This window comes from Amblyomma mixtum, chromosome 3 (genome assembly GCF_055824585.1).
Source record: "Amblyomma mixtum isolate Tamu chromosome 3, ASM5582458v1, whole genome shotgun sequence".
NCBI lineage: Eukaryota > Metazoa > Arthropoda > Arachnida > Ixodida > Ixodidae > Amblyomma > Amblyomma mixtum.
This window is the reverse complement of record NC_143014.1, coordinates 403,364,050-403,376,499: the sequence shown is the minus strand read 5'-3', so window position 1 is coordinate 403,376,499 and position 12,450 is coordinate 403,364,050. Positions and strand designations below refer to the sequence as shown.

The following is a 12,450-nucleotide window of genomic DNA, read 5'->3' as shown; positions in this document are numbered from 1 at the left end:
TTCAGTTTAAATGTGGTAAAATGATTAGCTTGAGTGCCGTGGGACGTTGCTGCAATGCACTGTTACTGCACCTTCGGACGATATCGAACTCTGCATAAAAGTGTCATCACACGATACTATACACACTGCCTATTTTGATTTGTTGCTCTTGAAACATGATTTTGTGCAAAGGAAAGTATGTTCTTGAAGCGGGCCACCTCGTCCACTTCTCGCTCTGACACCTACGGGCAGTTTCTGTCTATAGATGCCGCCACCTTCTCCGTTAGTGACCTAAACCGAGGTTGCCAAGCACAGTTCGCGATAACCGCAGTTTGATTGCTGTGTGGATAGTAGTAACCACAGCTAGCGGAAACTGGTTAAGTGCACCCGTGTGACAAGGGTCTGACTTGCAACTTGTTGGCATTTTCGGTGCTCAAAAATTTTTGGACAAAATTTACCACATACAATGATCGCACCTCTGCGAAAGGCACTGCTTTCGTTGAAAATTATACTTTCAGAAAAGCCTACCACGTATCAGTGTAGCCTGACTTAGCATTTCTTTCGGCGTCTCTTTAAAGGTGCGCTGCGATGCTTTCCTGAGTACCGATTAATATCATTAGATATCATCACGCGTTCCAGAGACAAGTTCAAAAAGAATTATTGAGATCTGGGCTTGCAAGCGAAGGTTTTTCCAGTTTGAAAATTTAAAATAAGATGAGTCGAAAGCGCGTTTCACTTACCCAGTGCCAGAAATTTTAGGGTCTTGTGTTCTAAATTTTTTGCAGATGTCGTCTGAAACGCTTCCGTCGCGTACAGGGGAGGCCCGAAGAGGCACAACGCCCACTGCTGTGAGTGTCTACGAGTGATCTTAGATGTCAAGAGGAAGACATGGGAAGTTGGGCTGCAATTATTTAAGGTCACTGCCAGTTCTAACGATGAAAACAGCCAAAAATGTCAAGGAGAGGCTATGCCCTTCATTTGTTAAAACTTTGGAAGGATATCCGTGCCTGACTTATTCAGCAATGTCTTTTTAACTCTCCAGTCTCAAAGAAATTGCTTTTTTCGGCTTGAGTATGCATAGAAGTTATTTTCAGCTGGCCTCTCAGTGTAATTTTGAATTTGCTACTTCACAATTTCAAATGCGGCCCTTCTCGAGGACGTAATGGCTCTTTACTGTTTCACTCTTGATGAAGTCAGTAGCCGAGCAGACTTACTTGAGTTCATTGTAGGGTAGATTCTTTTTCTAGATTTCTTGTATTCTAAACACTTTTAAGCCTTTTCTGCAAATCCTCAGATGATTGAAAGCTGCGTATAAACGTGCACTTCTGGGTTTATTTCTTTTCAGCTCCCCTGAAATTGAGAATTTTTAGCCTTGCTTGTCCTGAACTAGAGGGGTGAGTATCCATGATATCACTTTTTTTTTTCAGAAGCATGCAGATGATGTTTATTTAAAGGACTGCAATGCAAATGCCTCCAGATGGCATTTCTGTTGGATTAAAATGGGCAGCTACAGCCCAAAGACTTTATTAGTGATCTTCAGCACTCCTAAGCCGAAGGGCATAAAGGCTAGTGCTCCCTAGATATATACCAGTTGTTTCAGGGAAGGCTATCAAAAATTTTCAAAAATAGTTTGTGATGGTTTAATGTCAGGCTATGAGGGCTATGAGGGATGCCGTGAAGGGCTCAGAAATTTCTCCCACCTGGGGTTCTTTGACGTGCACTGACATAAATAGACTCAGGGCAAGGAATATTGTAGGTCGCTTAATTACATAGCGATATCAGTGGGCCTTATAGCTTAATTTCACTGCTTCTAATCTCCCGTCATTTCGTGCGGCTTGCTGCATGGTCTTCTGATGGCGCTTTCACGCGCAGAAATGGAAGATGAAGAAGACCACGTTTTCAATCCACATCCTTGGAGACTGGCAGTTTAGCCCGCACGAACGCTGTTAGTGCTGCAGGCGATGACATTGCAAGCCCAGCTCGAGAGCCTGAAAGTTTGAACGGGCAGGATGTTAAAATTTGTGCCAAATGATTGTTTGCCTAAGGGAAGTGTATGAAGTGACCCGCTTTAAACCTTACGAAACGGTCCTATACGGTCATGACTCAGAGGCTGACAGATATCCGGCTTGTTGCAAGCTCCGGGCTCTTTGAGAGCTGGAGGCAGATATTTCACTTGGTTGCGGGTTCTGGCCTGGCTCTGAAACTTGTAGTTTGGGTGCTAGACTCTTTAATAGTCGGAGGCTGACGAGGATCCCGCTTGGTGTGGGCTCAGCCTGCTTAAGAGTTCGAAGTTGTAGATTTTACTGGGAGTACCTGCCGACCACTTTGCAATATAGCTGAAGATAAACGGGCACAGTGGAAGAAAACGTTGTCCTGTCCGCCTGTCGCAGCGTGTCGCGGGATCAGCAAACAAACGGAAACATCAATGAAGAACAGCAACATTGTTGTATCATCTCCCCTGACTCCTTGTTACGGCGAATTTTTCTCAAACAAGAGCTGCTTGCGCTAACGTGATACGAGCTTTGTAGCCACAGCACACATAACTCCCATTTAGGAGACAAAAAAACGGTAAGTGTTGCATAACGAGCGGCAGTACCACTATGGCGCAAACAAGATTACAACACGAGACATTCCATCCGTGCCGCGATGGGCCAAACTTGCGACAGCCATCCAGTCATCAACTTCCATGTTAAGCACGTCAGTCCGGGCAGACATGGCAACGTTTATTATCACGACATTTCAATGACTGCCGCGCGTGCGTTAGCAAATATTTTCTCACCAAATGCGCACTTTGCTCTATGTTGCGCAGTCCGCTGGCTGGGTTATTCCCGATTCTTTTCCTTCCAAAAGCGCACGAAAAAAAACACGTACTTGTGCGCACTGTTCTGCTTGAACGTTTAGAATGGCAGCTGGATCGCTGATGAAGTTGCAACCTGAAACCACAGTGCTCGAAACCTACAGCCTGAATGTTGAATGTGCGCTCTGCAGAGATGTGCGCTTCACTGCTTTCAGAGCTGAACGCTACCTTCATTCATACGCATGAAGCCTAAATAAGAGAAGCCCCAAAAGAAAACAACAGAACGCAACAAAATAAGAGGGCGCTTGTTTCCACAAAGTGAGGACGATCACATATGCAGCGTTAATCGCATCACTTAATCTTGTCAGACGCCGATTGCTCGTAATCCGTATATGTGCAAATCGGTGACAGAGCGCATCGGTCTTGCCTTACTTGCCTCAGACTTGTTTCGTTTCATGAAAAAAATTTTTTTGTTAAGACCGTGTACTGGCTGCGGAGACAACGTACCATCAGCCAGTTCCACGGTGTTTCAAAAATCCGCTATAGATATAAATGTAGAAAATTCAAAGCCACCAAACAATATCTTCCCAGTGATGCTCGAGCATTGTAACGTAGCAGTTGTGCCATACGTCCTCGAGCAGCAAATGTAAGAATTCTAACAGTACCCCGCTGCGGTCGCTCAGTGGTTACGGTGCTCGGCTGCTGCCCCGTAAGATGTGGGTTTGATCCAGGCCGCGGCGGCTGAATTTCGATGGAGGCGAAATTCTTGAGGCCCATGTGCTCTTCGATGTCAGTGCACATTAAAAAACCCCAGGTAGTCTAAACTTCCGGAGCGCTTCACTACGGCGTTCCTCATAGCCTGAGTAGCTTAGGGACATTAATCCCAAATAAACCAAACCAATCTCTATATTTCCATCTAGAGTGCATTCGGCACGTGGGTGCTTGGTCGTCTTTCTGTCGACGACACAGGAAGTACGCATGGTGAGGCCGCAAGCTCATTTCCAGAGATGCACCAGAAATGCTCAATTAATTTATTTCATCATGAAACTGCACAGGAAACGCCAGCAAACAACTCTTTCGTCAATAGCGAAAGCATGCATTGGCGCATACGGTATGCATGCATAAGTGCAGCAGCTTACAAAACAGGATTGAACAATAGTGTAATCAGTTGGAATAACAGAAAACACACGTCAATGCAGGAATGATATAATTTGATTACAAAGCATTGGCTCCATGTAGGCATCTCAAGTTATTTAACTGACCTTTTAAAGATGGAACCTATTTGTGGAGAACGCCACGTTGAAAGCAGAGTTCTATCGGCAAGGTTTTTCTTATTTTGAACCATGATACTGAAACAGTGATTGGCTATACGTGTTTCCGTTTACTGGTGAATTAACATTTTTTTGTGTCATATTTAATGTAATGGGTAGGAATCACAAGCACGCCTAACCATAATGAGTGATTATTACATATTGCCTTATCGTTTGAAATGGAGACAATCAGTTAAGAGGATTACGTGAAGAGAAGTATTTTCACTCTGAAAAATAAACCACTGCTCAAATGCAATAGACCTGAAGAGGGCATTATTCAGACCGCTAATTCTTCCAGTCGCACAGTTGTTTACAAATAGGTTTTAAATGTGCAAAGCCATGGTTTGCAATGGTATGCGATATGAGAATGAAAGAGAGAGAAGCAAATGATTATAATACAGGAAGATAAAAATGCCTTTAGCTTTGAGACTATAGCCTGCTATTGCCAGTTCAGGGCTTAAGTTATCGTGTGGCTTGGAGTCAAAATTGCTGTCTAGTGTAACGCGATAACTTTTAATGATGTAATTAATTTTGGGTAGGTGTGTTCGGAGCTGAAAATACATGAGTAAAAGTTTTTGTTTTCGCTGCATAAATGCCCTGATACAGCATCCTTTAATGAATATTCAAGGTAAGCACTACTTTTGTGTACAATATGATAATCTTTTGACAGATATCGTAATGGATTGCAGCTGGAGGTGGCCCGCCATTATCACTACATTTTTAATGACAGAACTTTGGTGTGGGGTGAACTAATATTCGTAATTTCAAGTGCGTATACAATACGTGTGTTGCATGGTTGAAAATCATTGGGATGAATTTATTTGAGAACTTCCATCTTTTCGTATTCCATATTCATATTTCCTTCTTCATACTTCCATCTAGAATGTTTTCATCACGTGGGTGCCTGCTCGTGTTCCTGCTGACGGCGCAGGAAGTTCTCCAGGTGAGGTCGCAAGCTCATTTCCAGAGAAGCACCAGAAGTGCTCATTCAGCTTCTTTCATCATGAAACTGCACAGGAAACACCAGCAAACAACTGTAGGGTCAGTAGCGAAAGCTTACATTGGCACATAAGGTGTGCATTCATAAGTGCAGTAGCTTCCGAAACAGGAGTGCTCCACAATAATTTAAACCACTTGGGGATCTTTAACATGCTCTTACATCATACAGCACAGGAGCGCCTTTGCTTTCTACCTCCATTGAAACGTGGGCTCTGTGGCTGGGTTCGATGACTGTAAAAAATTCCACTTGCATTTGTTAAAAGCTTAGGGAACCTTTCTGAAGAAAACATTTACTCTTTGCTTTGAAAGAAAAGCAGGGTGGTAGTGGCAGCCACGCAAATGCCACTGTTACATAATATATTGATATGCCTTGATGGTTGGGAAAAGCAGCATACCTGAAAAGTGATGATTTGGTATTGTAGGATTTTGCTCTGCTCGGTGGGGTAGTCTTGCAGGAGTTTTTGTGAATATGTTCTGCATTGCTTCAGTTCTTTGTGTAATCACCCTCTTTGCCACTATTATTATCTATGTCTTTGATTTTAGGGCTATTGTATGCTTGCCGCCGCGGTGGCGAAGCGGTTATGGTGCTCGGCTGCTGACCCGAAAGACGCGGGTTCGATCCCGGCCGCGGCGGCTGGAATTTCTTTGGAGGAGAAATTCTAGAGGCCCGTGTACTGTGCGATGTCAGTGCACGTTAAAGAACCCCAGGTGGTCGAAATTTCCGGAGCCCTTCACTACGGCGTCTCTCATAGCCTCAGTCGCTTTGGGACGTTAAACCCCATAAACCAACCAACCTATTGTATGCTTACTCCGGTATTGGTAACTTTGCGCCATCATTGCCTAGATCTGTCGGGGGTAATACTTCTCTTAAATGCTGTGGAGGGTGCGATTACTTTCTCTAGCCCATTGGTTTTCTGAACGAAGACTGTGCCTAAGCTCACGATGGTTGTGTAAGTGTGAATTTCAATTTCTTCATTTTTATCAAAGTGCATGACGATCGTTTGCGGACTGTAAATGACGCCGAAGTTCCTTGAAGGTTTCTGCTTGCGGCACTCCCCACTTAAATGGCTCGTCTGCCTTTGTGATTTGGGTCAGAGGTTCGGCAATGTGCGAAAAGTTCTTGAAGAATCATCGGTAATACACGCACAGTACAAGGAATCTGCGTATAGCTTTATCACCTGGCAGTGGAAACTGTGCGATAGCAGCTGTTTTCAAGGGGTCTGGACGTACATCCTCTTTGCAAACAATGTGGCCTAGAAACAGCAACTCTTCATAGTCAAAGTGGCACTTCTCTGCTTTCAATGTGAGAGTGGATGACATGATTACCTCCAGTACTGTTTGAAGCCTTTTTAGGTGATCTCCAAAGCTCAAGACAAAGTCAACTATGTCATATAAATATACCAAACAAATCTGCCACTTCAGGCCTGACGGCATTATTCATTACTCCCTGAAGCATTGCTGGTGCGGAACAGGGACCAAATGGCATCGCCTTGACCTCGAAGAGACCATCCGGGTTAATGAATGCGGTCTTGTCGCGATCTCTTTCATGGACCTCAATTTCCAGTAGCTGATCTTGAGGTCATCGATGAGAAATGCTTGGCATTGCACAGCCAGTCCAGTGTGGTGTCCATGTGAGGAAGAGGGTAGACGTCCATTGTTATGTTGTTCAGGTGGTGGTAATCACCGCAGAATCAAAGTGCACCGCCTTTCTTCCTCACTAGAACAAGCGGTGCCGCCCGGGGATCTTTGATGGCTGAATGACGGCGTCGCAAAGCATTTCGGGGCAACACACGGAAGGGGCTCTGGAGGAGAGGTCTGGCGTGCTGGTCGGTTACAATACGATGCTTGGCAACCGGCATTTGTCGAACGTTCGGCAGTGACTAGAAGCACTCTATCTTCAAAGCAGACAGCGGGCCTGGTCTTGGTTGTTCTGGGGCAGGACTTGGTTTATGTCTAAGACGTGCTTGTGATCTTCCTTAGGTGAATCGTCTGGACGGGAAAGGGTGAAGGCATTGAGAATGTTGGATAGTTCGTCGATGAAAGGAATCCTTGTTCCTTTGTTAACGCGCCTGTATTCTTCGCTGAAGTTCGTCTACAGCACTTCATCTTGGCCATTGCGGAAGTGTACTATGCCTCTTGCGATGCCGATTCTGCGCTCTAGAACTAATTCCGTGTTCCCCTCGATGAGAGCTTTCATGTTCTTGACATCCGTGCCACCTGCGGTGACCATGACGGTTGACCAGTTTGGGATGCTTCCTTGTTCATCCAGGACAGTCAGGGCAACATGCTTCATCCTGCTTTTCATCGAAAGGATAGCTTCATTCGTCGAAATTGTGGTGAGCTGGGAATGCAGCTTGATGATGCCTGATGCTCATTAAGGAAATCTGTGCCCGGTATCACGTCACGAGAATATGCTGTTGTACTACGAAGGTCACAGGAAAGGTGTGTCCCTTGACGGCCACTTGCGCTTTGCATCACCATGTTGGGGTAATAAGATGGCCTCCTGCGGTGCTTCAGGTCACGGCTTCGTTGGGCATGTGGATGGTAGGTAGTTTGCGTCCTCAGGGCTTTTCTGGTTGATGTAGTCATTCTGAAGCCCGATCACGTCTTTGTGAGTGTGTACTGCAGTGGCGTAGGTCATAGCCTGGGGTTCTGTGGCCATCGGAGTCGGGGTATCAAGTGCCTGCGGCGCTTCTTCTAGTTCCACATCAATGAGCGTCGCTGCTTGTGACTGATTCATCGACATCGCAGCCATATGTAAAAAAGCCACCCTTTCTACCACTGACCTATGGCAAAGATTAAATATGTTTGTGATATAGGGAAGTGATGACAGCCCGACTCATGGTATATACCAGGCGTTGCAGGGAAGGCCACCACTAATTTTTGAAAGTATGCTTTCCTATGTAAAAAGAGAGCTTCTGTGGTATAGTGATAAGAGTTTGGGGTACATCAGAAAAGAGGAAACTAGTTATTTGTTGCTGGTCAGCCGTAATATCAATATTATAGTATCTAAAACTTCGATGACGCAATTTCTGTCCGTATTGTGTCTCAGCATATTTCGAGAAGTTTACATATAATTCAAAAATCATGTCCTGACGGGGCGCGCACAGACACACAACACCACACGTTGCTGTTCTAAATTTTTTGCAGAAGTCGTGTGCAATGCCTACGTCATGTCCAGGGGAGGCCGGAAGAGGCACAATGCCCACTGTTGTGTCTACGAGTGATCTTAGATGTCAAAAGGAAGAAATGGGAAGTTGCGCCGCAATTATTTAAGGTCACTGCCAGTACTAACAATATACATATCACCCCCCTCACTATAATGGCGAATTGGCACTGTAGGTAAAGGAAAAATGTGCAAACAAACAAATAAATACACAGCCCGAAGTGGTGGGTGGTGTGGATGCCACGGTAAGCCACTTGAACAGCGCTCTCCGAATGACATCAGTGCGGTGACCTCTGAACAGACAGTAAAAGATTTTATCCCCTCAGACGGACTTTCCCGGAAGAGTAACCAACTTTTTTAACCATTTCGTGGAATTAATGTTGAAGGATACGCTGAGCTTTGTTCATATTCGCTCACTTAGTGAGTGTGCCCTTGAGAATCTTCTGCCGGTGCTCTAAATTGCCTTCTGTAACTAATTGCCTTCATATTTCACAGCCTTATCCTCTGCTGCCCATAAGGCAATGAAGGATGTTATAGTTTCTGAATTAAGGTTATGTTTTGTGTGTTAACTACTGCAGTTAGAGCTTCTTTGTACTTATGTGCAGAGATTACCCCGGGATGACCCGCATATACCATTCCCATGCCTTTTCTTTGTGTCTTTTCATTGTTGTTCGTCCCGTGGTTGCGCAACCGACACCTTCACAACACTGCTTGGACGACCCTATGAAACAGGAGCGACAACGGTTCTACCGGTCTCTCCTGGAGCGGCATTGCTGGCAGACACAGTAAGTAAAGGCTGAGACAAGTGTACGCTTCCGCATGCCCACGGTGCCGCACATAGTCCTTCCTCTACCGCTTCGTCTTGCTTCATAACCTCGATGTTCCCATAGATGTAGCAGTTGGTTGTCAACAAAGCTACGTGGTCCTCCGTGGTGGCGAGAGATTTTGTGAGCTTTTCTTTAAGGTCGAGAATAGAGGCCGCCCAATCTTCATAACCGGTTATTTTTTCCGATGTGTAGCTAGTTTGGTGTCCTTCCTGAATGTCTCCCAGTCTGTAATTCTGGCTAGCCTTCGTGGTTTGCTGTGCTTGTTGCTTTTGAAGATGGTCTGCAGCACGTAGTAATCGCTGCCTAGGGTTTCTCCCATTATGTGCCAGCCACTCATAGTCGCGGGCATTGCGGATGAGCCTAAGGTCGAGGGAAGTATCCCATGTTATGCTGATGCCGAGTCGCTTCGGGTGCTGCGGGTCGGTGAGTAGGGTCAGGGTCATGTCAGCGATAGCGGATGCTAGTTTTCTGCCTTTCGAGTCTTTCCTCGGGTGGCCCCATAGGTAGCCAGAAGCATTATAAGTGGCCAACTACACTAAGAAAAGGCCTAAAAGCTCCCCTAGCTGTAGTTCGCGACTTTAATGCTTCTAGCCCCCCATGGGGCTACCCGAGGAAAGACGCGAAAGGCAGAAAAGCATTAAGCATTAAGTCAGAAGCATTAAAGTCGCCAACTACAGCTGGGGGAGCTTTTTGGGCCGCTCTTAGTGCTTTAAGAAAGATCGCATTGAAGGCTATGTGGTGCTGTTTGGGGCAACTATATATATTGAGTATATAGGCGCCCTTGCCTTTTCTGTGCTGTGCTAGTAGCTTTATCAAGGTATATTCAATGTCGCTGTAAGGTCTGCAGGGATTGCCGTGCATGATTTGTTGACCAAGATGCATGTCGAGGGATTTGTGTGATGTGTTTAGTATCCTCTGATCTTAGCCTCCATATTCACGGCGTATTACTTATCTCAAAGCTAGCAGAAGGTTGACACTCTCTTGATTTTGAGAAAAGACAAGGCACATAACTGGCTCCCTGAGTCATTGGACACCCCAATCACGTTCAGCCATAATTATCATTATTCTACAACAGCGCACAACCAAAGTTATGAGAAAGGGAAAGACACTCTGACTCTCTCTCTAGGCACCCGAGTAGAGTATTGGTTTGAGGGACGTATCCTTCAGCACCTCCCAGTATACAGCCTGTCTCTCTCCAGGCGGGTGCTTGAAGAGATCCGTGGTGCAAGGTATATAGTGGGGTGAAACACCAATGTAAAGGAAACTGGTGCAGCTCTGTCCTATGCACAGCCTAGAAACGATTCAATGGACCACAAAGATATGCTCCTAGGTATCAACGGATCTGGAGTAGGTGGTGTGTCATGTGATGATAAGGCCGTTGTAGAAAGCACAGTTTGCTCGCTTTTACCAGTCTCACTGCCATCTACGCTGTGTTGCAATGAATAAAGAGCTATGCTATTTTAGAAATATGTTGCCATATAGTATAGGAGGCGATAATCGCACCGGCAACTGTTAGTAGCGGAATTTAATTACGCTATTGCTCCTGTAGCCTCAAAGGGGACTCGTTGCTACGCTTCATTCCTAATGTTTTTCGCTCTGGCGCAATGGTTGGAAAGCTTCGCTACTTAGCAAGTGGACGTGGTTTCAGTCATTTTTCCGGTGGTCGCGCTTTGTTGGAGGCGAAATGTGAAGACTCATGTTCTTTGCCATAACAGTGCTAGTCAAACATCCTCAAGTGGTCGAAATTTATTTGACCCTCTCCTCTGCATCACCTCCTTATCTCCTCTTTTTTCACTCCCTCCATCCTCTCTTCCTAAAAGTGAGGCAGTTACTACGGCTTTCACTTCCTCAAAACCAGTTTCCTACTTGTGAAGGCGAAGTGCAAAAGGCGCCTGTGTACTGCGCAATGTCATTGGGTATTAAATATCCCAAAGGGGGGTTTAAATATTAATGCGGAAACATTATATGAATCAGCTGTAACGAAACCCTGCTCAGTAGGAAATGCACACATTTTCATTTTTCAAGCGTTGAGATGGACGAAATGATTGTCCTCATTGCGGCATGAACTCAGACTTTCATGACCGCCATTTTGTAGTGCATTGAGCACGCCGATAGGCGGCACGCTAACATGATGGTCTTATCACTACTGTCCAAGGCTTGCGCTACTGAAGCCATGAGCTTTACCGCAAACTGGCACCCTTCACATCATGTAGGTGAGGCATAATTATCATTAATGATAATCTACAGAGCCTCTCCAGTGTGCCATAACTTATTTATTTCTCAGCATCCATGCACTTAAAAACAGCACGCATATTCCAGAGTTGGACGGCTTCCGGTAAGTTTCAGCATACTGTAAGTTCTTCCTGTCACTTCCAGACAAAGAAATGCAGTTGATGCTTCCGCTACTTTGCTTTCAGTTCAGTTCTGTCACTGAATACCTTAGCAGCTAACCTACACTGAAGCCCAAGGTGGCCGTCACGATCTAAACCTGTAGATGCTGTATAAGTAGGCTTGGTCATAAATAACGTCTATGAAATAATTAATTATTCCCGTGAGGAAGTTCGAGCAAGAGGAATTAGATTCTTAAGTGGAGTTAATTGGGCACGAACTACATTATCCCGCGGGCGACTCCTCCCCCACCTTCGGTAGTGATGGGGTCACTCGTGTACCTCTCCACGGGGCGAGGCGTCCTCAGGGTCGTTCGCGAGCCTGATGGGCCACGAAGAGGCAAGTGCAAACACTGCACATCTGCGGGAGGGCGTACTTGAAGCGTGCTTCTGTGTCGACGTTTGCGGCCACGTCATTCTTCTTTGGTGTCGTCGTTTGCTTCCTCTTTCGCTGTGCATGCACTCTGGCATTTGCTTCGGCACTTTGGATATCGGCGGTTCAGAGCGAAGCCGAAGCAACAGCGTCGTTTGCAGTGGGAGTACCAGAAATGAGGCCTGCAGGAAAAAGAAAGAAGGTTTATGAGGGTGAGCCGAAGGCAAGGTGCACAGTGATGGCACCACTGCATTCAACGTCAGTTGCCGAGAGCTGTTAAGGACGCTCATGGAAAAGGAGTAACGAGAGCGCCGTGATTGTCAACCGCGTTGTATATAACCGAGGTCGTGTGAATGTTAGGCTGCTATTCCAAATTAGAATTTTGCGACACGCCTGTCTAGATTCCGATAAAATTTGCGGCCAGTTCGATACTGATGCCTTGTCCCAGCTTAGATGCTAGACGCTGACGCGCAGATTTGCAATTAAGTATTGCTATGCCTGCTGAAGCTGAAAACCACTGTTGGGCGGACATCTTCGAGTGGTTGTGGCATGCTCCGCTAATGGGACTCGTGAGCAAGAGCTATCCTATGTGCTGGAAAGAGAATTTCCCGT

General features: G+C 45.8%; 1 protein-coding gene across 4 annotated transcripts in view; it reads left to right on the top strand.

Moving 5' to 3' along the window:
- Window positions 1-9,036, top strand: part of LOC149357424 (uncharacterized) — a 61,238-nt gene extending 52,202 nt beyond the window's left edge. For 3 of the 4 annotated variants that reach the window (XM_089584649.1, XM_089584646.1, XM_089584650.1), the window contains 4 exons: window positions 765-827; window positions 1,325-1,373; window positions 4,969-5,029; window positions 8,984-9,036. The gene's annotated coding sequence lies outside the window, so the exon portion shown is untranslated. Of the gene's footprint in view, window positions 1-764; window positions 828-1,324; window positions 1,374-4,968; window positions 5,030-8,235; window positions 8,916-8,983 lie in introns of those variants that run through there. The other variant, XM_089584647.1, reaches the window with a different exon arrangement.
- Window positions 9,037-12,450: the final 3,414 nt, after the last annotated feature.